Genomic DNA, 20895 nt, shown 5'->3' with positions numbered 1-20895 from the left:
TATAAATGTTAAGCAGGCAAGTGATAGGATTGGTTTGTACTTTACAGAGATTATTTTGGACTCAGTTTGGAGGATGGATTTGAAAATGTGGCAGTGGTAGCATAGAGTGGGAGATTGAGCCTGGAGACAGATTAATTAGGAAGTGGTTAAGTGAATATAGAACTTAAAAATGATCAGAATTAAGATGGGAGCATTGGGAATAGGAAGAAGAAATAGGAAAGATTCAAGAAATTAAAAAAAAAAGAAATTTCAAAACATTTCATGTTATTACTAGGTCTTCTTGACCATTTAGAGGTATGAAGAATGTTTCAGAATTTACCCTTGAAATTATGCATACTTATCAGTGACCTTGAGTCATTCAAAAACTAAGAAGTAGTCGTCCTTTCTATATTTGTTTTATTCTTTGAATGTATAATACAGACACACCTTTTTGATACCTCAGGATACATGTAAGAGGTTAGCCAGTTATTCTCTGTTGCATCAGAATGTGCTTCTTGAAGCTACTTGACCCTTCAACCCTATTTAAAACTCTTGCAGGGGCACCTGGATGGCTCAGTTGGTAAGAGTCTGCCTTTGGCTCAGGTCATGATCCTGGGGTCCTAGGATCTAGTTCCACATCAGGCTCCCCATGGGGAGCCAGCTTCTCCCTCTGCCTTTGTCTCTGCCTCTCTCTGTGTGTGTCTCAGGAATAAAAAGATAAAATCTCTAAAAAAAAGAAAAAAACTCTTGCAGTACATCCCCTGATACACACTTGGAGCTTTCATCATTGAGCTTTTATCTGAACTAATAACCATACTGTCCTACTGAGTAGTCTTTGTCATATTTGCTCCAATGCCAGCAGTGCATAGAGGACATCTCTATATAACAGGGTGGACTTGGACCAGTCTCATTTATTTCCTAAATAAATACAGAAATAGAGATGTGAAAGTAGAAATGTTTGTACTACATTCTCAGGTATTTGTAGCCTTCATTACAGGGGAAAGCATCTTTCACAGAATGATGCAAGTGAGGGTGTATCGAAGATTCAGGGATATAAATAGGGAAGGGACATTATCACAGATAATGAAATCCCTCAGTGATAGAGGAGACAAAGGGTTAGTTAATATTAAACACTATACTTTATAAAGAGATATTTTGCATGGAAAAAAATTTACTTGGAAATAATAAACAATTGTAGAATTTTCAAATTTAATGAAAACAAATAAGAAGTTAGCAGCAAACAGCATTCCTAGAATGAGTTTTCTAGAAAGTCACATAAATGGATACAGCTTTAAAATCACCTTTCTACTTTAAAGGCTGTTGGAGTGGAGATGAAACAAAAAAAGGTGAAATAAGAGTTTAAGAACCCAAAACCTAGTCTCAAAAAATATGATTTTACAGGGTAGAAAAAGGAGTTTTCAGATTTTATACTTAAAATCATTTTCACTTTAAAAATCATTTTAATATATGTCATGTTTTTGGTTAAGTTTGATCGTTTGTAGTTTGTTGTAAAATAGGTAAATCTTAATTGTTGGCCCATTGCTAGCAGTGATCCCAATATCCAGAATCCCAAGACAAAACAGGAATATTATAAATCTCTGTTTTATAATCAGCCTGTTTTCTAGCCATTAGACGCTTGAATTTTTATGCATGCTTAATAGAATTGGCAGTTTTGCTGTAACCTTAACAATTGCTGGTATATATTTTAGAAGTCCTGACTGTCTGCCAAACAGAATTACTCTAAATAAACTTTATTTCTTTTCCAGAAGAAAATTACATAGAAAACTTCCCTTTTTTAAAAAAATTTATTTATTCATGAGAGACAGAGAGAGACAGAGGGAGAAGCAGGCTCCATGCAGGGAGACCGACGTGGGACTTGATCCTGGGACTCCAGGATCACGCCCTGGGCTCAATGAGGTGCTAAACCGCTGAGCCACCTGGGCTGCCCCATAGAAAACTTCCTAATGAAAGAAAGTTTTCTCATTTAAGTAAGAAATGTCTCTGATAATTAATTTAGCTTTTGGTCCACATGCCTAAATGGATCATGGTGGTTGTTCCAGAACTTATATGTTCTTCTGGAAACAGATATTATATTAACCATAAAAAGACAAAGCACTTACTATAGAGAATACAGTTAAATTCAATTTTTTAATTGGTGAACTGTGCACCTGTGATTAGTACCATCTCAGAGCTTGTTTCCTTCTTGTGAGAGCTCTCAAAGAGTCACTAGCCTGCCACTAAAAGCCTTTGTTACTGCAGATGGAACTTTATAAAAAATTTCCATAGTTCTTAGTAAGATAAGTAATAGCAAATAATTTAAAATGGTATAACATTTATTAGTTTTGTCTTACAAATGCAATCCAGGGTTAAGTTCCTCTTTTCACCTGTAGGTGGCACACTTGTCTGCACAACTCTCACCTTGTGGCTCAATGGCCACCGGTGGGCCTTAAAAACTGCCACAAGGCCCAGGGTCCTGTGAGCATGATGGTGTGGCATAGTCATTTTACACATGCTTTCCTAAATATGAGAATATCAAAATTATGTCAGTAGTGACTAATAAAGTGTTGAATCGGAAATAAGTTCTAAGATGTTAAAAGTTTTTTTTCCAGACGTGTGAGTGCTTATAGTAATTGAAGACATTTTTTAAATTTTATTTAAAAAACCTATTTGTAAAATAGATGTCTCGCAGACTGTTTTGTGATACGATCAGATGAAGCCATGGTTTCATTTAATATGGTAGCCAATTCATTATGTAAACAAATGTAGTCCTTTCTGTATTTAAAAAAATAATAATAATACATAGACTGAACAGCCAAAATGTAGCGCTTCCCAAACCAACCTTTTTGTTTGGGTCAGGTTTAGCTATTCTAACAACTTAATAATTAAATAGCTAAAATAGTGACCTTATCAAATAGTATTTTCTCAAGTACATGTGCAATTTGAGTTTATGGTTTATTAGTATGATCGAGAAAACGCTTTGAAAAAGCTGTAAACTTTCTTCCAGTCTGACTTTTTTAAAAAATTGATCCTGTTATTGGTTTAGAAAATAAGTAGGATCAAAATACCTCTACAGTATGGGGGAGAAGTGAAACAATAAAATGAGGTGAAGTAAGAGTTTGAGTACCCAAAACATAATTTTAAAAAAATACGATTTTACAGTGTAAAAAGAGAGTTTTCAAATTTTGTACTTAAAATCATTTTCATTTTAAAATCATTTTAACATATATCATGTTTGATTAAGTTTGATCTTTTGTAGTTCATTGTAAAATAGGTAAATCTTAATTGTTGGCCTGTTGCTAGCAGTGATCCCAATATCTAGAATCCTAAGACAAAACAGGGGTATCATAAATCTCTGTTTCAGAATAACTCTACATTTTGAATACAGTTTGGGGTGACTCGTGGGACTAATTGCCCAGGCTGCCTATGAAGGATCTTCCAGTTGCATTCCGTCCGCCCAGTGTCTGGTGGGCTGGCAGGAGCAGAGGGTCTTTGATTCCCCAGCACCCATAGTACCAGATTCTGTGCTGGCACCTGTGTGACATTGTCCTACCAGTTGTCTACAATTCAGTTAGATTAGTATCATGACCCATTGTATAATAACAAAGGTTCAGAAAATATTGAGAACTTTTGCCCAGGGTCACACATTAAAAGGCTGTTAGAATTCATAGACAAGCCTTGGCTTATTCCATAGGGTATGTATTACTCCTTAATTCACAGCTAACAGGCCAGTCAGTCAGTCCTTGATTCTGTTTCTCCTTCCATCTTACTTGACCTGGGTTCGGGCCTTGGTCCCCCTCCTCAGACCTGTCTTGATTGAAGCACCCCCCCCCCCCCTCCAGCCCCATACAGCCCTCCACAGCTGCCTTCCCAGTTCCTCACCAGCTTTCGGCTCCCCTTCAAAAGCTGTTCTTGGTTGTTCTTAGTTCCTAATGCTTAAGCAGCTTTTTCACCTCGGTCTTCCCCAAAATATTTGGACTTGAAAAGCACCATGATTTGGGTTTATTAAAAACAGTTCCTATTAATTTCATCGTCATTTAAAACACATGGAAAGATCAATATGTGAGAAATGGAAAAGGACAGATGAGGAAAGGAATTTTATTTTCATGTTTCTAAGAACCTATATCAAAGACTAGAACGTTTTATTTGCTTAAAATAAGTAAGCTATTTTTTAACAATGACTTACAGATTTAATGTCTTAATGCAGTTACACATTAAAGTCAAATTCTCAAAAATAATATAAAGTCAAGTTCTCTTTTAAGTGCAAAGCTTACATTAATGTAAAATTATTGTTGCAAATTTGCATATAGAATTTTTGGGAGATGTAGGTCTTTGTCATTTTCATCTATAATTTTGTAATATGCCAGAAAAGCATGAGGCCTCTCTCAGGTAGAGAAATATGTATTGTTCAGCCTGGCGGTAACCATCAAGTGACAAATTTGAATCGTAACAATATAAAGTCATGATTGAATGTAATATGGTGTGATATAGTGTAATAGTTAAGAGTGTAGGCTTCAAGACAGCCTGTCTGAGCTCCAGGCTTGGCTATTCCTCTTATTAGCCAAGTCACTTGACCTCAGTATGCCTTGCTCCCCTTACATGTAAAATGTAGGAAACTGTGGTGCTTACTTCCAAGGGTTGTTTGGAGACTTTGAGAAGATAAAATATGTAACGCACTGAACTCAGAGCCTGGACACAACAGCCCTTAGTAAGCGTGAGCCCTTGTAATAAGACTGAAGAGTATGAGGGAAACGACGGCCGTTATTGAGTAACTGAGTGTATCTTATTTTCTGATATCTTAGGATGTTAATGTTTCCCTTTCCCCATATATTTTCTTACTTTTGAAAATAATGGTTTGACTGAAAGATAAGAGTTGGGCATTGTGGAATTTCAGCACGGGTGGAGAAGTAACCAGTCTCCATGCTGTGGGGCAAACCTAAGTAAAATGTTTATTTAACCCTCTTGTGATTCAAAAATATTTTTGCGTATCCCCCACCACTGGCTGTGCCTTCTCTATGATGCGAGCTAAAAAGATGAACTATACATGTCCCAAGTTCCTTGTAGCTGAGTCCACATCCACCCAGGTCCCATCCAGCAGAGGCACATACATGGCAGAGCTGGAAAGTGCACATAGGGAGTGGTAGGCAGCAGCTTTTGGGAGGTTCTGCTCAGGAACCTGCATCATAGTGATAAGGGCAGGCAGCAGCATGTCTGCTACAACCACTGTGGCACATAGCTAGACAAGATGCTTGCCACCTTGTTCCTGGCTGTGGAAGGTTCATGCTTGGTTCCCCGATACTTCTAGAAACTCTATAAACCATCTAATGCCCCGATATAAATCCCTTTCGTCTTCATCTCAGCAAAGTAGATTCTGTTGCTTGCAAGTAAGAACCTGGCTCAGACAGTAGTGGCTACTCTGCAAGATACCAACCTGGGCGCTGATGATACATGATCAACATAGTTCATATTTCAGTCACTAAATGCACTTGTAGTGTTTCTTTTTCCCCCTTAACTTTAGCCACTTGTTTTATTGCCAAGAATGTTTAACTTGTTTTAGGAACCTTTGCTTTCATTTAATTTCATATTATAGTGAGCCTTTGCCATACCAATGTTAAAGAAAACATAAATTTTAAACATTATATAGAGTAATGTTCTTAGAAGTCAAAATACCTCCTGATTGTCTTAACGGATGTTACAACCTCCTCTCATGAGGTATATGATGGAATAATATAATAATAAACAGTCGTTTGTAAAAAGATCCCAAGAGGCCTCTCAGTGAGCATAAGACTACGCAGTGAGCTATGAAAGCAAGGTGCAGGGGTGATATTTGTAAATTGGCCATACCTGACTCTTTTAATAACCCCAGACAGCCTGTATCATGCAGTGATATGTAATAATTGCATCACCTTTTCGCAGACAAAGAATTGTTCTTTGCTGAAAATTTAGACTTATAACTAGAACCATGTGTTAGATACACATAAATTTATAAATATATTTAAGGCTAAACATAAATGAGTATTCAGTTTAAGGAAAAGTACAGTTAAGATGGCAAATTAGGAAACTTTTTAATCTCATATCCAAAGAAGTAATTCTAATATATCTCTAAAGTGCTTATTCTGTACAGCAAGTGATTGTTATCAAGGTTTAAATTCATGGGATTTTGATGTAGTACTACCAGGATAAAGTGCATATTTATAAATTTAAAGGTCTAACTGATGGTTAGAGGATTAAATAATAGCCTCGATGTGTATCAGTGGAGGAACTGTAGAAGGCCAGCTTAAGAGCATCATTTAAAACAGTTTTTTAAAACTATAAGGTTGTACAATGAGTAAAAACAGGACTAATCCTGGGCCTTATTCCTGAAGTTTTTAAGAATGGGGAAATGTATCTTCCAAGACATCAGGATATAAGATGGCTTCAAAGTATATTCAACATTTGGCTTTTATGGATGGCAGGCCACATATTAGGAGATGAGAGACCTGGGAGTGAGACTCACCATTGTCACCCACTGGCCATGGGGCCCTTCCTTGAGCAATGAGTGAGTTGGACCAGAGAACCTCTACAGCCCTCCCCTACTGAGCCTTCTTGGATCCTCTGATCCATTTTTAGACATTTTATTATTAGGGTCACATTGTTCTTTCCTAAATATAGCAAAAGGTTCAATAATCTTTTCATGTTGAATATTTTCCCTCACCATTGTAACAACCTAGTCAGGTTCTGAGGACATATATGGCATTAAGATAACACATGAGTATCTGTGGTATCCATCAGATTGTGCAAAGAGCCAAGCAAGTGGTACACATGTTACTGGAATTGAACTGAGTTGAATACCCTTCTAGCTAAGTTAATTTGAAAGCCGCTCACAGAGGAAGTAGAGTCAATTTGAGCAGAACTACCAAGGAAGGATGGGATTTAAATAGTAGGACAAGAAACAGGGAAGAATTTCACATGTCAGAGATACAGACCTTCTCAGGCCAAGGAAGAGTGACCAGAATGGTTTGTATTAGTGCCAAATGTGTGCCTGGAAATAATGTGCGGACATGAATCTAGACAGCACTGTAGGGAACCTTGATTCAGCATCGTTTTCATCTCATGTCTATTGGGGAGCCATTGAACGTTTTGGAGCACAACATTCAGCATTGCCAAAAAGCATTTTAAGAAACTTAAACCATAGTTACGTGGGATGGATTATTTTTTTTTAATTTTTATTTATTTATGATAGTCACACAGAGAGAGAGAGAGAGGCAGAGACATAGGCAGAGGGAGAAGCAGGCTCCATGCACCGGGACCCCGATGTGGGATTCGATCCGGGGTCTCCAGGATCACGCCCTGGGCCAAAGGCAGGCGCTAAACCGCTGCGCCACCCAGGGATCCCTGTGGGATGGATTATAATCAGGAAGGAATGAGGGCAACAAGCACAGAGAGGGAATTGTTGTAAGAGCCCAGAGGCAAGCTAATGAGGGCCTAACAAGGATTAAAACACAGATGGAGTTTGTATGCAGAAATTCGTTTACTTATATGTGCATATTTCTGTGCATGTGCATATATAGGTTTTATGTATTTTGTGCATTTCTTTGTGTATGAGAAATATTTTGGTAGATTGGATATAGTGGTGAGTGGTAAGTACCCTGAGAAGACAGAGCCTGTTTGCACTATTCCCACTGTCTCTCAAAGTAAAGGTCAACTCAGAAAGCACAATGATGAATTGAGAAAAGGTGGGCGGCAAGGTAGACTGGGACCTGTCTCTTCATCATGGTCACTGTAGCACAGAGGCGGGCAAAGCAGATGTATAGAGGATACACTGAGGGCTGTCCCTAAAGAATTCTTACCTGGAAAGATTTCCAAGCACATTTCCTCTCCACTTAAGAGAACACATTGTCTAACCCTGTTGGAATTTGAACAGTTGACCTCCAAACTGTAAATTTATTTAGAATTTCTAAAGATCTCTATTATCTTATTTCTTTGTTAGCCTGTTTTGTTACTATTCGTTTTTTAAAGTACTTTGACACTTAAAAAAAAGCCTCCCTTATTTTTCTAAAAATATTATTTATGAGTTTGAATTTACTTTTTTAAAAAATTAATGGAATTTTGTTGAATATAAGGGTTTACTACAGCAACACATAAAATAAAACTTTCAAGTTTGGCTTAGTTCTGATGGAAGAATAATATTTACAAGGATAGGTGATATATGTGAATCCTCTCCTAACATGTATTGATAAATTAATAGTAATTCTTATTTTATCACATTCAGGGTGATGCAATGTAGACTCTATCACATAGTGTTCTACCACTAGGTAGCATCCAGTGGTTTCTGAGTGTTTCCCATAAGGTTTCATGAGAATGTACAAACCACAGATTGGTCAAGTTTTACCAAAAAATTTTTTATTATGACTTTGCTTACCTTTCAGTGACCATGGAGACTTTAGACAGATGACTACATCAAAATAACAACCTGGAGGGTTGTTTTTTTTTTTTTTTTTGCAGCTGTGAAAGCAATAATTATTTTCATTAAGCTATAAACTGAACCCACTTACCCCTCATACACCTAAATAAGGAAAATAGAAACATGTAGAAGGTAACAGATGGTAGAGGCTTCAGTTAGGAGATTTAACATGTGTGCAGTGAACTTGTTTCACAGATTTAGAAAGGTAAGATGATAGCAGGGGAGGATGACCTGGAGAGGGAAAGGTTTATCTGAGGCCAGAAACTTGAATTTTGTTTGATTTCCTTTTTGGAGTTAAAGGCATAAAGGCTTTCTTTCAAATGACATTATCAGTGAAGAATATGAATTATGAATTTATTTTTTTAAGACTGTATTTATTCATGAGAGACACAGAGAGGCAGAGACACAGGCAGAGGGAGAAGCAGGCTCCCTGTGAGAAGCCCAATGTGGGACTTGATCCCAAGACCCCAGAGTCATGACCCAAACCAAAGGCAGATGCTCAACCACTGAGCCACCCAGGTGCCCTGAATTATGAATTTAAATATGAACTTAGCCATACGTGTTTAATAAGCATATGCTACATGAAATAAAGCATAAGAATGCAATATAATAGCAACTCAATATATGTGGAAAATTGAAAGATTTTGTCTTTACTAAACTGTTACCATATGGTAAAGTGTATAAGCTGACCTACATCTTTCAGTAGAAAAAAATGTTCTTTTGTGCCGAGTCTCTTTGAAAGAAAACCCTACAGTGGCCTCTAACAAGGCCCAAGTAACCAGAATCTTCCTTATAGAATCCCTGGAGTGCATCCTGTCTTTTCCCAGACAGAATAGGCACTCAATAAATATGTCAATTGATCAAAACTAGCAGGGAAAAAAAAGGTCAGCCTCCTCAAACCCATGTGGCATCATGGGGAAGAATAGATGACCAAGTAACTTAGCCAAACCATTCTCCTTGAGGCTTTGGCTCCAATGATCAATTTCAGAGCTGACATGAACTTTTGTCTTTCTATAGAGGTGATCTAGCCATCATTCGTTACCCTAGAACACTGATTCCCAGGCTGGCAGGGGTGTTTGGCACCCCCTCCCCTCTGGGGACCCTGGACAATGGCTGGAGATACTTTGGTTGTCACAAGAGGGGAGAGGGTGTGCTGGCATCTAGTGGGTAGAGGCCAGGAATGTTGTTACACATCCTGCAATGTATAGGACCACAGCAAAGATTTTACAGTTCAGTGTCAGTAGTGCTGTGGTTGAGGAACCCTGCCCTAGAATAGTACCTGGGCAGATGACACCAGACTAAATGACAAAACCCAGCAATCAAAACAAGTATGAAAGACTAGTTCTCTGAACCTAACCAAGGAAATTAAACCCTACAAAAATTTAGCTAGGGAGATGAAAGAGAGGCAAATGTTTTAGGTTGAACATAATGAAAATTGCCAGTAGTGGACTGTTCTTAAGGGGGGGGGGGTGTTTCAATTTCATATGGCCCAATTTATTTTTAAAAAGGAGAAGCAATTTAAGAACTCAAGCATGGAGTGATCACACTAATTCAGAGTTAACATGACAAATAGCTGAGGTGCATTTTGTCAGAAGCCAAATCTGTGGACAGAGCCTAAGGCACTGCAAGTGTGAGGGGAAGTGAAGAGGGGCTCAGGGTGGCTGTGCTCCGCCTGCACACTGCATGCATGCTGCCGAGTGGCTGAGAGGAAGAAGGATGGCAAGAGAACAGCTTGCATGGCGAGTAGTTGGCACACAGGCACAGATCATTGCTTCCTTCAAATGTCTGGAGTCCTGCCTGTGAGCAGAGACAGATCAGGCTGTCTTACCTCCAGAGTGGGGACTGATGGTAGACTCCAGCTCACCATCACAGGCACTTTCTAGCCAGTTGTTATGTTCAGACATGGCCAGTGATTGATTGGGGGTTTGTAAGCCTCTCAAGCTCTATCGTGTGTGTCTATGGCCGCTGGTCTGGCTGCCTCCTGGCAGCCTAGGCAAAAAGGCCATCCACTCCAGACTTTGAGCCCTGGCTTTGTGCTGAAGTTGCTGTTTGCTTGAGTCAGCAATTTTTGAGGCCACATAACCTCCCCTGGCCTGAGCTACTTGTTCTGTGAAATGGGGTTGTACTGGCTCTCTTTAGGGCCCTGGGAAAATGAGCAGTAGGCCTTCAGTAGGTACTAGTAGGGTCACTGCAGAAGGGATTCCCCTGTTGTTTGGAAAATCACTTTTTGACATGCAAGAGCTTCTTTTCCCATTTAGAATTCTATGAAGATTTTAAGAAAATTCACATTTTTCTTTAGGTAGAGAAGAACTGAGAGACAGAGGTGACTTCTAGAAGCATTGCAAACTCTAACTTTTACTTGAGGAGGGGTGTGCCTTAACTCCTGTGTGGAAAGGATTGATTTTTGAATATAAGAGATTTTAAATCATGACTGTGGTTTATAACCCATAAAGGATAGATTTGGATACAAGGAAATAACATCAAGAAAAACATTCTAAATTGCAAGTTTTGTTTCTGTGAGAGAATGCTCTCCTTGTGGGGAATAATCTCTTTTTGTCTGTTGATTCCTTTTTAATACATAACAATAAGTGGGAGTGTGGTAATTGCAGACTGTTCAGCTATTAATGCTATTTACTGGAACACATTTTAGAGAGAACATTGTTTTTTGAAGAAACAATAAACAACGGTTTTTCTTTTGTTCTTCCTTGGAAAAATATTCTTTGGTAGGTATTTGTGGGCTAGAGAAATTTTAGAAGAGAACCTTTTAGTAGTAAGACATTAAAATAAAATACCTACCTTACCCCACCTCCCCTGACCGGAGTCTTGCCATGAATGTGTGCAGCATGGTCCTTCTTTCAAGATCAGGGCCTTTGTGTCACCTCTCTGCTTCCCTCCTGGGTTCTCATGAGTGCTGGGCTATGCCTCTCCAGGAGCTCTCTGCTCTTGGCCTGCCCTCACTCAAGGCTATGCAGAACTGTCCTCTACACCTGAGGGGTCTTTGCTGGAAGGTAGGGGCCATGCTTTATTCCACATCATTCCCCTTACAGCAATGACATGGTACCTGCAACTGAGTTAGCACTCAAGAACTTTGTCAACTTACTGTGGAATGATTTTGTAGGAGATTATCAGAATGATGTGGCTTTCATTTTGGGCTATTTTTTAATGAGTGGATTTTTTTTTAAAGCAAAAGCACTTTCATTTATTTATTTATTTAGGAGAGAGTGTGAGTAGGGGAGGGGCAGAGGGAGAGGGAAAAAGAGATTCTTAAGCAGGTTCCATGTCCAGTCCAGCATGTAGCCTGACACAGGGCTTGATCTCACAACCCTGACATCATGAGTTGAGCTGAAATGAAGGGTTGGATGCTTAACTGATTGAGCCACCCAGGGACCCCTAATGAGCGGATTTGAAATCAGATCTGTTTCGAGTCTTCTTTCTCAGGTGACTCTAGAAAAATTAATATTTTAATAAGATTGTAATTAAAAATCCTGCTGTAACTTAATATAAACAATGATGTATGAGGCTTTGGAATTTACAAAATGCTTTCCAGTCAGTCTCTGTCACCTTTTGTAAGAGCACTATGGAGTATGTTGCATTTTCTTTCCCATCTTACAGATGAAGAAATTGTTGCTCAGGAGGCCATGTACCTACCAAGGTCAGAGAGCAAAGTAATGGTATCTTTTAGGAGTCTTATATCCAAATCCTTTCTCTTCCTTCTTCCTCCTTCTCTCTGACATCTGCCTGAAAGCAACTTTGTGTAAAGAAAGTGCTTTTTAATCCCCATAGGTGAATTTTATTGTATGTGGATCAGAAACCAAAATGTTAAACAGATATTCCTAGAATTTGAAGCAGCAAGCCACTTGTTGACCTGTCAGAGCTCATTTAATTATTCTAGATGGTCTAATTCCTTACCTTTACCTCTTTTGTCCTCCTGTGGTGGGATTCACATCCACTCAGTTCTCCATCACAGGAACAAGCAGGCTAGGGAATGCCTCAGGTTTGCCAAAACTGTCACTTTCTTAGTGGTTCTAGCCTGAGGTTTCCTCAGAAGTGGGTTGACAGAGCTAGCTCCCTTTGGGAATTGTCTCTTTGATTTAAGCTGTTCTTGGAGCTCATTGTCCAGACACATATTACATTACAAAAAGAAGAACATGTAAGTCTTTTACCCAAAATGAAACTAAAAATATTACCTGTTGGAACTGCTCTCCATATCATTCTAGACGGCCATCTAACGTTGGTAAGATGCGTTTGTAGAGTCCTAGAATCGAATGACCAGCACATAGCCCCTCTTTCTCTTCTTCTTCTTTTTTTTTTTTTTACATAACATAAAATATGGAAAAATATGGAGCTTTGATTTTGCTCCCACATGCCAGTGGAGTAATTTTACTTACAAGGAAACAAAATAGAGAGCATGCATTTTATGTTATCCTAGAATGAAAAGAAGATGTAATAATCATATTCCAAAGTATATTTCTTTTCCAGAAGACAGGCGAGGCTGCAACAGGAAGAGACTTTCCTCTTACCCTTTTTTCTGGTTATGGCCTAGCAAAGAGTCTGAAGAACTCCATGCCACCAAGCAGCACACTTTCATCCATACCTGACAGCCAGGCTTCTTGATTTCAGCAAAGGAGAAAGAAACACTTTTAAGTGCACCAGACACTTGTCTTTAACAGCATCCTAAGTTCTAAGTCTTTTAGCAGCATTAAATGAACACAGAATCCACAATGATGTGGGTTTTCTAGTATTCCTTTTGAGGGAAAAGTAGGAATCCTGGTTTCTTGTTGGAATTCTGGGAGATTTCTTGGTGTTTTTCCATAGAATTGTTCTAACTACCACCCATAGGCATACAGTGCCTGTGCTTCATGCACATGCACAAGTGTACACATATGTACACACACAACTTTAATTTTCATCTAGCAGTTTCCTAAGAATATTTTGGCAGGAGGCTCATTTCTATTTAGAAGATAGCCTTTTATGATCTAGTGCCCTCATTTGTTAATATTCCTGTGAGACTGATATGTGTATATTTTGGAAGCACATTTTTAAACCAGAGCATTTATTGACTTCACTTGAAAGTATAGCTCTAAAAAGTGTTATTTGCATTTATAAATGATTATTCGGCAGAGTGAATGGGATGAAAGAATAATTTGTATTTCAGACTTAAGTAACATCCTTAGAATAATGCTCTGGCTCTACATATGAGGCCCGTTACTCACAAATGTCAAATGGTGCTTCAATGACCCTGGATTAACATTTTCTCTTCCTAAGGAAGGGGAACATGCTTGGGTTTGTGTCCAGACCTTTGGACAATTTCTGGCCTTCATTGATCTCCCACTCCATGTGTGTCAGTGAAAACACTGAATGATGCTCTCTTAGATCTTTCTTCTCTAGGTTTTCAAGATTCCAAGGGGATACACTAAATATCCTTGTTACCCAAATTCAGTAGAGAGACATTTTCCCTACTTAATTTCTGTACTTTATTCTAAAGTAATACAAGTGTGCGGTCAGACCCTAACTTGGATTCCAGCCCGAGAGTGACATGAGTGTTCTGCTTGGTGTCATTGGCAATATTGACTGAACCTCACTGCACCTTGCAGCCATGGCATTAGGCAGCACCTGAGTATATTAAGCCTATGGTTTCATCCGATAATTTCTTACTAATATTCTCAAGAAAATATATTTCTAGGTGATGCGTTCCTGAAACAGGATGAACAGTATGCTGCCTGTGGCTGTAGGACCTATATTAATTCTAGGAGGGCATGTTGCGGTCATTGCGGTAATTCCTACATTAATGGTATTACTTGCATGATTATGCTCCATAAGTGCATTTCTAATCTGTAATCTGTGAAGGCAGTGACTCTTTGCCTTTGCTTCTGTGCCAGAACATCGTGAAAGCTATGGAAGAGTGGGGAGGAAGAGCCAGTGGAGAGACTTGAGCTGTCTGCCTCAGAATATCCTGAATATCCTCCTATCTCACCTCATCCATCCTGCTCCTAGGCCCTTATAAATTCTTGGGGTGTATACAAATGCCTTTCTGCGTCTACTTGTCCCCCAGCATTGTCTACTAGCTTTGGTCCCATTTCAGAGTGCTGCACCTATCTCCAGCACTCTAAGCGTCCTTTGTGCACGCAGGAGTCTGCTGCAGCCTTGACACTTTCACTGTCATCACTCACCAGCAGCAACTTATTGAAGGCCTCATTTGCTGAAGTCCCATTGTCAGGAGTTAATAACTGCTCTGAGCATTGCATCAACCTCATTAAACCAGCCTGTTGTACAAACTGTAATGTTGTAGATTGGAGGCTATCAGGGTCACAACTAACATAGTCATTACATAGTCAGGCCATGGTGTCTTCAAGGCATGATTGCTGCAGCTGCTAAGTCACGTCTCTTTACGACCCTCCAACAGTTTTTTTCATCTTACGGAATCATAAATGTGCCGGAATTTCCTGATAGGTTTGCCATCTCTGTGGTAGTCTCCCCTAGTGAGCTGTGAAATGCCCATTATAAGAAACACACATAAGGGACACCTGGGTGGCTCAGGGGTTTAGCACCTACCTTCGGCTCAGGGCGTGATCCTGGAGTTCTGGGATCGAGTCCCACATCGGGCTCCTTGCATGGAGCCTGCTTCTCCCTCTGCCTGTGTCTCTGCCTCTCTCTGTGTGTGTGTCTCTTATGAAAAAATAAATATGTAATCTTTTTTAAAAAAAGAAACACACGTGACTGCAGCTCCTCCTGATCCATGGCCTGCAAGCAGGGTATTGTTGGTCAGAGTAAAAGGGGCTTTAATTTCGTTCATGTTGCTGAGGATTTAGAGGTGAGAGAATAACTCAATTCATATGACAGAGGGTAAGTTCTTTCTCAGAGCATCTGATCTCTGAATACCCTGAGCATCCTTATGCTAATTTGCTAAGCTCCAAAAATATTTTGATAACAGGTGAATGCCATGTCATAGGCTCTGGCTTTTTGCCCACCCCAGAAACAACAGGCCTTTCCATTTTAAACCTCTACATTCTCTCTAAGATGAAGAAACATGTTCACTCTCACAGCTTTATATTCAGTGGTGTCCTGGAGATTACAGCCAGGGCAGTTAGGTAAGGAAATGAGATAAACGGCATCCAAACTGGAAAGCAAGAAGGAAAGTTCTCTGTAGTCACAGGTAATATAATCTCGTATAGAAAACCCTAAGGAATTCCCACAATCACAAAAAAACTCCTGTTAGAATGAAAACATGAATTCAGCAAAGTTGCAGGATACCGAATCTATATACAAAATTAACTGTGTTTCTGTATACCACAATGGACAATATGAAAATAAAATTAAGACAGTTTAATTTACAGTAGTATCAGAGTGAACAAAATGTTTTAGTAATAAATTTAACTTAGGAAATGAAAGAGATATACTAAAAACTATAAAACATTGCTGTAAGAAATTAAAGACTAAAATAAATGGGAAAATGTCCCATATCCCTGAATTGGAATACTTAATATTGTTAAGATAACAATATTCCCCAAACTGATTTGTAAATTCAATAGGATCCTTAGAAAATTCCAGTGGCCTTTCTTCCAGAAATGGAAAAGCTTATCCTAAAATTTTTAGGCAATTACAAGAAATATCAAATAGCTAGGACAATCTTGAAAAAGAACAAAGCTAGAGGACTCACAGTTGCTTTTCAAAATTCACCACAAAGCTACTGTAATCAAAATGGTGTTGGTGCTAGTAAAAACTTGGATATATAGATGAATGGAATAGAATTAAGAGTCCAGAAATAAACTCATATATCTCTGGTCAACAGATTTCTGACAAGGTGGCCAAGATGGTTAAGTGCGAGAAGAATAATCTCTTCAACAAGCGGTACTCAGACAACTGAATATACTTGTGCAAAAGTATGCAGTTGGATTCCTCCTTCACACCATTAACACAAAAGACACTAACACAAAATGGATCAAATATATTAATGTAAAATGGACCAAAGACCTAAATGTATGAACTAAAACTATAAAACTCTTAGAAGAAATTATTAGATTTGCCATCAAAAGCACAAGCAACAAAAGAAAAAATGCTAAAAGTACACTTCATGAAAATTAAAAATTTTTCTACACCAGAGGACACTATCAAACAAGTGAAAGACAACCCACAAAATAGTAGAATATATTTGCAAATCCTGTATCTGAGAAGAGTCTAGTGCCCAGAATACATGAAATATTATAACTCAGTAGCCAAAAGACAATAGATGAAAGATTTAGACATTTCTCCAAAGAAGATATAATGGCCATCAAGCATGGGAAAAGATGTTCAGCACCATTAGTCGCCAGGGAAATAAAAAAAAAAAACAAAGCTATAGAGAGATACTTCACACTCACTAGAATGGCTATCATACTTTTTAAAAAATACAAAAAATAAATGTTGTCAAAGAAGTGGAGGAATTGGAACCCTTCATATGTTACTGGTAAGAATGTGAAATGGTAAAGCTGCAATGGAAAACAGTTTGTTACTTCCTCCAAAGTTAAAACGTAGAAGCACCATATGAACCAGCAATTCCATTCCTAGGTATATACCCAGAAGTATTGACAGTAAGTATTCAAATGAAAATTGGTGCACAGATTTTCATAGTAGCACTATTCACAATCACCAAAAGTGAAAACAACCCAAATGTCCATCAGCAGATGAAAGGATAAACAAAATGTAGTGTATCAGCATAGTGGAATATTACTGGGCCATAAAAAGGAATAAAGTATTGCTACATGCTGCAACATGGATGAACTGTGAAAAACCTGCCAAGTGAGAGCCAGGTAGAAAAAATACCACATAGTGTATGAGTCTATATTCTGAAAAGCCCAGGGCAGGCATATCCACAGAGACAGAGAAGTAGGTGAGTGGCTGACTGGTGGGCAGGAATGGAGAATGACTGCTAATGGGTAGAGGGTTTTCGTTTTGGAGAGATGAAGGTAGTTTTAAATTAGTGGTGATAGTGCACAATTTTATGAATCTACTGAAAACGACTGAGTTGTACACTTTAAAATGTTTTTTACTTGAGAGAGAAAGAGAAAAAGGAAGAAAGAAAGAAAAAAGAATATAAAAGAAAGAAGGAAACAGAGGACATGAGCAAAGGGAGAAGCAGGCTCCCGATATGGGACTTGAGCAGGGAGCCCGATATGGGACTTGATACCAGGACCCTGAAATCATGACCTGAGCCAAAGGCAGATGCTTAACCAACTAAGCCACCCAGGAGCCCCTGAGTTGTACACTTTAAAGGGTGAATTTTATTACATGTAAATTATATCTCAATAAAGCTCTCCCTGGTGGTCTAGTGGTTAGTATTTAGCACTCTCAATAACACTCTTACAGATAAGAAAGAGAAGCAACCTGATCACATACCAACTTCAATATAAAATAAAATTCATATAATGTTTCTTAAAATCAGTTAATCAACCAGTCAGTCCCCCATTTTTCCCGAAGCAGTCAGACAGTCTCTCCATTTGAAAGCTAGCAGAATTTTTCCTCACAGATGCAGGATTAACTACAAGCAATCATAAAAGCATTCAAGGCTCTCTTTAGGGCTGAGGGTTGCAGTGACTTTCTCTGCCACCTGCCTGATGTTCGGTCACTCCTGAAATCCTGATTCCATGCAAATGGCCATAGGAGTTCCTGTGGCCATCAGAAGTTCATTTTAGGTTTCTCACTCCCTTTTGCCTTTGCACCCTGCTGTCAGGGAAGCTCAGTGTCTTCTCCATAGCATATTTCATGGTGAGAAGTACTAGGGGACTTTGTTTTTCTAGCTACAGAACTCAATTACTCTGACCCAATTACTCTGTCCTGTCGTATTTCTTCTGGCCTTGGTAACATAGTTACACCCAGAGAGGTCACATTTGTCCAACATTTACAAAAATCTCTGCTTTTTCTCCAAACAGATCATAACCATATTTGGCCCTTTTAATGGATAACATGTAGCATATTCTTTGACTCAGATCTTGAAAGGAATTTTTAGCTTTCTTCTGCTGTGTTTTTATTTTCAGTGACTTTTCCAGAAGCACAGTGCTCATGACATGATCTGCTGAGATTCTTTTAAAGGCCAGAATAATAATAACCACTTTATTTTTATACGTGAAAAGTCCTATCTGAACCAATGTAGAGAATGAAGAGGCCAGGTAGCAGCTATGGTATGTAAAGGGTGTCTTTTGCACAGAGCTGAGGACACAGAGACCTACTAGCTGAAGAAAGGGGCCAAGGCCTTGGGACTTTGAGGGATCTGTTCTTCCAGTAACTAAAATTTTTTTTGTCACTCGGCATTTCTGAGCTGGCTAATAGATAATTGATACTTCAAATATGTCTTCAAGGTACTGTAGGTTTGTAGCTGCCTTTTTAATTGTTAAAGTTTAAATTATATCCAGGGTTAGTGTTAAAAGTATCCTTTTGCATTCAAATATTTTGATAATTAGTAATTCTATTTGGGTGTGAAATGAGTTGAACCTTTTCATTAACCAGATTAATGAGATAACTAGATCTGAACATTATGCCTGTTACCAAACAAAAGAGCTCCCTCTAGATTTTTCTAGATAAAAGGCAGGTATCTTTGAAAAATAGTGAAAATATTCATTATGTAGCATTTTATTTTTCTTAAAGTAAAAAATTAAGAAGGAGATTAGTGATTTTTTTCTATACATGAATTTTATTTCTTAACGATTCTCTTTGGCCTCCTGGAAGGTCTGTGTGACTTTAGGTGGAATAACCGGATCTGTTTGCTCCTGAGGAGCAGGCACGAGTCCGCTGAGGAAAGGCAGGGAGACAGATGGTCGGCTATTGTGTTACAACCATCATCTGCTGGGCCGTGAGCAAATATTAAGTGAATAATATATATGTAATTGGTGTGAAAGTACAGTTGCAACATTTCTAATTCCATTTGAATGATGGCTACTTCTTGAACATTTGTGTTTCATAGAATACTATATTGAAATGTTTTTGTTTACAGGGTTAATCCATTTTAAACTGCTTTAAAGTGAACATTTTCCCCCATTTTTGACACCACTGTGCAATATTTTGAATTGAAATGGCCTGTAATGGCCCTTTTTTTATTTTCCATAACAACACGAGCACTAAATTATAGCTGTGCAATTATGTAGACAATGGAAATGCTTCCAGAATGAATCCTTCCTTTTAAATTTTCATTTTGTGTAATTGTTGGAAGGTTTGGAGCCATAATAAACAAAATTATTTTACACATTTATCGTTCTAAAGGTCAATTATAAGAGAACTAAAGAAACAACACTATGCAAAATGAATAAACCAATTTCTATTGCCATCACCATATGTTTTTCTTATCACTTATGGTTTTTCCAGTTACTGTGTACATAGCATTCAATTAAAGCGATTCATTTACCAGGCTGAATGTGGTTTGTGTTTATAGAACGGTGCTTTGGAGGAGAGGAAACAACACGCCTCTATTTGAATTACCTGATTTTTTGTAAGATCAGTGATAAGAGGCAGATGTTCTCGCCAGTTACTTTCTCATAAGCCGGAATCTTTTGATAAGCTGCAAACTCACAATTATCATCTTACAATCCACTTTCGCACTCAATGTGTACAATGCATGTGGACTTTTAACCAAAAACAGGAGAAGAATACTACTTTGGTGGTTTGTTTGCTATATTGCAGTATATTGCAGAATGAAGTTTATTTCCTTTGAGCAAAAACATGTAAAAGAGTTTTGTCTGTGCTTCATACTGGTCAATTTTCAAGAATAAACTTGATTCCTGTTTTAGAGTCCATTTTTCATTGGACTTATTGTTTTACTTAATTGTTTTTAGCCTGTTTAGAGTGTGGGAAAAGAAACTAATTTTTGCTACCAGATTCACTTGTTTTGGGTAAATTCTGTAACTCCTATAAATTCTATAAATTCTTCTAGAATGAAAGCTAGAAAATCTAAAAATATCATTTTCCTATTTTTATTTTATTATTTGCCGTAGAAATTCTCTATACATTATAGCTAATTGCTAGAATACTTTGCTAAGAATGTTATTTGAGAGTATTAATTTCTAGAGTTTTTTAATATCTGAAATAATGTAATCTGAGAGGCTTATTTATGCCACCTTTGAATCTTTTGCTCTTTCTGAATATCAGCACTGAATTCTGCGAAGTAAATCTACAAAGTAAATTCTAGAAAGTGAAATCCTTCAGAGTCCTTACCTTTTTGGGAAAAAAAAATTGTTACTGTATTTATTTCTGATGGCCCTTTTCAGTTTAGAAGGACATGTGTTCACATATATACTTCAGATATGACTTTGTATCCATCTTTCATGGAAGAGAAGCATGAAGCCCTAAGTATGACATGATCAGCCCATAGTCAAATACACTAGGCCTTGAACCTAAGCCACAAGGCCCCAGTCCTAGATCTCTTTTCATCACGCAGGGTTTGTGTGCAGGAGCATTTCCCACTCGTGGTCACAAAAATGGAGGTTTCACTAAATAGCATCCAGTCACCCAGT

At 38.2% G+C, this 20895-nt stretch overlaps 1 protein-coding gene across 6 annotated transcripts in view; it reads left to right on the top strand.

Annotated features, from left to right (window-relative positions):
• The window catches only part of RALGAPA2 (Ral GTPase activating protein catalytic subunit alpha 2), a 324226-nt gene that overhangs the window by 156585 nt on the left and 146746 nt on the right, over positions 1-20895 (top strand). The window lies entirely within an intron of this gene.

This window comes from Vulpes lagopus, chromosome 18 (genome assembly GCF_018345385.1).
Source record: "Vulpes lagopus strain Blue_001 chromosome 18, ASM1834538v1, whole genome shotgun sequence".
Classification (NCBI taxonomy): domain Eukaryota; kingdom Metazoa; phylum Chordata; class Mammalia; order Carnivora; family Canidae; genus Vulpes; species Vulpes lagopus.
This window is presented reverse-complemented; position numbering and strand designations above follow the sequence as displayed.